This window comes from Vombatus ursinus, unplaced genomic scaffold (genome assembly GCF_900497805.2).
Source record: "Vombatus ursinus unplaced genomic scaffold, bare-nosed wombat genome assembly UNPS02010639.1, whole genome shotgun sequence".
Lineage (NCBI taxonomy): Eukaryota > Metazoa > Chordata > Mammalia > Diprotodontia > Vombatidae > Vombatus > Vombatus ursinus.
The window spans coordinates 6,250,493-6,255,437 of NW_020950417.1; the positions used below are offsets into that span (position 1 = coordinate 6,250,493).

Consider the following 4,945-nt stretch of genomic DNA (forward strand, 5'->3'; position numbering starts at 1 on the left):
TGGGGTTATTGGTTAAAAGAAGCCAGTACACTCTGTCAATCTCCTACCCTTCTTATTCTGTTCGAATGTTTATTTAGTAACTCTAGTCCTCCATTCCCACTATCGTTCTTTATGGGCAGGTGACATTTTATCTTGTTTACTTGATCCTTATCTGATAGGTCTTGCCGCTTTCTGCCTTTCTTGTTATTCTTTTTTCTCCTCTTATTATTCTTAAGAGATGACTAGAGAGCACACTATTTAGAACTCTTCTGGGCAAGGCCAATAACTTTTTTTAAAAATTTAATCATTTTATCAGGATTTTTACTGGTAATATGGCTATAGACATCATTTTTAGCAATAGTTTTTGTTGGAAAAGACTGGTTAATGTCAATTATTTTGACATTTCATCTTCTTCTCAATTAAGGAACCCATGGAACAGGAGACTCTGTGGAGGAGAAACTCTTTGGCATAGATATATCTATTTAAGCTGAGCCTAAGATGAAAGTCCACAATGAGTTTTCCACTAGCAAAAGAAAATCATAGGAATAGCATAAAACAATGGAAAAGGACATATGGCCATAGAGCTCCAAACTCAATCACCAACTTGCTGTTACAATGGAAGATATTTTCCACATCTCAAGTGGGTCTCTTTTTCCAGTAAGTTGTTTGTTTGTTTTTTGTTTTTTGTTTTTGTTTTTGTTTTTGGTGAGGCAATTAGTGTTAAGAGACTTGCCCAGGGTCACACAGTTAGTAAGTGTCAAGTGTCTTAGGCTGGATTTGAACTCAGGTCTTCCTAACTATTCACTGTGCCACCTAGCTGCCCCTTCCAGTAAGTTTTACTAGGACAGTATCTCCCAGTGATGTTACTGCGGTGTGGGGAAGATGAAGAAGAGATTTGAACCTCTTGAAAAAAAAAAAGGCACATTTTAAGTTTGGGAAAGACTTCTATGAGTGCTGCTTTAATGGAAAGTCATGGTCTTTGTCTCTTTTCCTGGCTTTTTATCCTCTTTTTAACTCCATAAAATAGTTTTCCCTAAGGTTTTATCTTTGGCCCTCTCTTCTCCCTTCACACTTTATCCATAAGAAACACAGGATTTGGAATCAGAAGCACTAGGTTTGAATCCCAAATCTGCTACTTACTGTCAGAATGACCTTCAGCAATTCTCTTTGCCTATCTGTATCTTAGTTGCCCCCCCCATCTATGAATGAGGAGTTTGAATTAATTGACTTCTAAGGTTCTTTCCAGCTCTAAATCTATGATTCTATGATATATTTGTATGAATCCTGGACCATCACCAGTTGTCCTGACTTTTGTCTTGCCACTGGACTTTGAAGACTCTGGAAGAGAGAGTGAAGCTGATGATTTTGTGCAACTCTGCCTCACTTAAATACAATTCATGAGCAAGTCAGGACATCCTGTTGTCATTGGTCCTCTTTAAAAAACAATGGACACAGATAAGAGGCCAGGAAGTTGCCTGAGCTCTCCCCAGTTCCCCTCAGAAACAATGCTAAATCAAGCTTCTAGAAGAATTCTGAAGTGACATAATCCACAAAAAGATAGAGTGAAACAATTTTCCAGCCCGAGATAATTTAAACGGATTTCAGGAAAGGTCTGTCTCACTTGGGTAAAGGGGAGCACAGCCCGGTGAAGGTGGTATCCAGGCAAGCCAGCAGAAAGCTCTTAGCCTCAACACAGCTCAGCAACCAGGCCCTGCAGTCTTGGTTCAGCAGGCCAGAGGAACAGCAGGCCAGCTGTGAGGCCTCCAGCCCCAGCACAGCAGGCAAACCACCAGCTCTGGAACCCAGGGCACAACAGGCATGACTAGGTGGGGCCACCCTAGCTCAGCAGGCAAGCTGCCAGCTCCAGAGGCCCCAGCACAGAAAGCCAGTGACCAGGCCCTGGCCCCCAGTGTAAGAAGCTTGGGACAGTGCCCCCTTTACCCCAGGAGCAGAGATCAACTTTAAAGAATGACCAAAAAATATAAAAGAGCCCTGGACCATAGAAAACTACTATGGCAGCAGGGAAGATCAAAACACAAACTCAGAAAAGGATGACAATGTCAAAATGCCTACATGTGAAGTCTCAAAGGTGAATATGAATTAGTCTCAAGACTAAGAAGTCGTCTTGGAAGAGCTCAAAAAGGATTTTAAAAATCAAGTATGAGAGGTAGAAGAAAAATTGGAAAAAGAAATCAGAGTTATGCAAGAGGATTATGAAAAAATGAGTCAACAGCTTGGAAAAGTAAGCACAAAAATTGACTGAAGAAAACAACTCCTTAAAAAATAGAATTGGCCAAATCGGGGGGGAAAAATCCACTGAGGAAAACAACTCCTTTAAAAGTAGAATTGGCCAAGGAAAAGGAGGCACAAAAGCTAATTGAAGAAAATAATTCCTTAAAGATTAAAATTGGGCAAAGTGGAAGCTAATGACTCTATGAGACATCAAGAATCAGTGAAACAAAATAAAAAGAATGGAAAAAATAGAAGAAAATGTAAAGTACCTCATTGGAAAAACAACTGGCCTGGAAAGCAGATCCAGGAGAGATAATTTAAAAAATTACCTGAAAGCCATGATCAAAAAAAGAGCCTGGACAGCATCTTTCAAAAAATTATCACCCTTCTTCACTTCTCCACCTTCCCCTCAACTAACCAACACTTCTTCTGTCCTCCTGTTCAAGCAATAGCTCCAGCCGTTGCCACCCCGCCCCAACCCCCGTTGCCACTCCGGGCCGTTGGCACCCACAGCCCCAGCCCCAGCCCCAGCACCAGCCCCAACCGCAGCGCAGCCGCCTCCTCCCACCGCCGCCTCCACCACCTCCGCAGTCCAGACAATCTCGCCCCCCTTTCAGGTGCGACACAACTACCATCAGGGCTCGGAGGCCGCCGTCAGCCGGCAGATCAACCTGGACCTCTACGCCTCCTACGTCTACCCGTCGATGTCTTACTACTTTGGCTGAAATGATGTGGCACTGAAGAACTTTGCCAAGTATTTCCTACACCAATCCCACGAGGAGAGGGAGCATGCGGAGAAGCTGATGAAACTCCGAAACGAGCGAGTCAGCTGGATCTTCCTGCAAAACATCAAGAAACCAGACTAAGAGGACTGGGAGAGTAGACTGAATGCAATGGAGTGTGCTCTACACTTGGGGAAAAAAAATGTCAGTCAGTCCTTACTGGAATTGCACAAGCTGGCAACTGACAAGAACGACCCCCATTTATGTGATTTCATCGAAACCCACTACCTGGACGAACAGGTTAAGTCCATCAAGCAACTGGTTGATCACATAACCAACCTATGCAAAACAGCAACCCGGACCACCATTCTGGCATAGCAGAATATCTTTTTGACAAGTATACCCTTGGAGACAGTGACCAGGAGAGCTAAGCCACACCTGGCTTCCCCCACACCTGGGAACTGTGCGTATGACTCCTACTGTCTTTCAGTGCATGCATATTTTGGTTATCTGACCTTTTCATAATCTGTACCAAAAAACTATCACCATTTACATCCCAATAAAGTGACTTAGTACTGACAAAAAAAAAATGATCAAAGAAAACTTCCCTGATATCTTAGAACCAGAGGATAAAATATTCATTGAAAGAATCTACCAATCACCTCCAAATTCCAAAACTATCAGGTCAAAGAGAAAATAGTGCAAGCAGTCAAAAAGCAACAGTTCAAATATCAAGGAGCCACAGTCAGTATTACACAGGACTTAGCAGCTTCTACATTAAAGTATTGGAGGGTTTGGAATATAATATTCTGGAAGGCAAAAGAGTTTGAATTACAGCCAAGAATCAACTACCCAGCAAAACTGAGCATTATCTTTCAGGGGGGAAAATGGACTTTCAGTGAAATAGGGGACTTTCAAACTTTCCTGGTGAAAAGACCAGAGCTGAACAAAAAATTTGATCTGCAAATACAAGACTCAAGAGAAGCATAAAAAGGTAATACAGGAAAGAAAAGCAAAACAAAACATGGTATTCAATAATGTTAAACTGTTTATATCCCTACATGGGAAGATGTTATTCGTAACTCTTAAAAACTGTATCTCTCTCAGAGCATTTAGGAGGACACTTAGAGGATGTGAATATAAATTGATTTTGATGTGATGGCAAAAAAAATTAAGAGGTGAAGAAAGGATTGTACTGGGAGGGGAGGAAAGGGGGAGGTGGAATGGAGAATATTATATCACAGTAGAGCAAAAGAATGGAGAGGGTGAGCATAGTTTGGACCTTACTCTCATCAGATTTAGGAAGGAATAACATACACACTCAGTTGGGTAAAGAAATCTATCTTACCCTATAGAAAAAGGGCAAAGGAAAAGGGGAGGGGAGCGGCTGATAGAAGTGGGGGCATATTGAGGGAGGCAGTGCCCAGAAGCAAAACACTGGTGAGGAGAGACAGGGTTAAAGGAGAGAGAGAGAAAAGTATAAATAGCAGAAATATAAGATGGAGGGAAATACACAATTAGTAATCCTATCTATGAACATGAATGGGATGAACATAAAACATAAAATAAGCAAATAGCAGAGTGGATTAAAAACCAGAACCCTACAATATGTTGTTTACAAGAAACACATCTGAAGTAGAAAGAGATACACAGAGTAAAGGTATATTATGCTTCAGCTCAAGTAAAAAAAAAGCAGGGATAGCAATCCTGATCTCAGACAAAGCAAAAGAAAAAACAGATCTAATTAAAAGAGATAAGGAAGGAAACTACATCTTGCTAAGAGGTATCATAGATAATGAAGTAATATCACTATTAAACATATATGCACTAAGTGGCATAGCATCCAGATTCTTAGAGGAGAAGTTAAGTGAGTTACAGGAAGAAATAGGCAACAAAACTATACTATTCTGGGGACTTCAACCACCCCCTCTCATAATTAGATTAACTCTAACCACAAAATAAACAAGAAAGAATTTAAGGAGTTGAATAGAATTTTAGAAAAGTTAGATATG

The 4,945-nt window shown here is 41.1% G+C and overlaps 1 pseudogene; it reads left to right on the forward strand.

Annotated features, from left to right (window-relative positions):
- Window positions 1-1,797: 1,797 nt before the first annotated feature.
- Window positions 1,798-3,364, forward strand: LOC114037861 (annotated as a pseudogene).
- The last annotated feature ends 1,581 nt before the right edge of the window (window positions 3,365-4,945 follow it).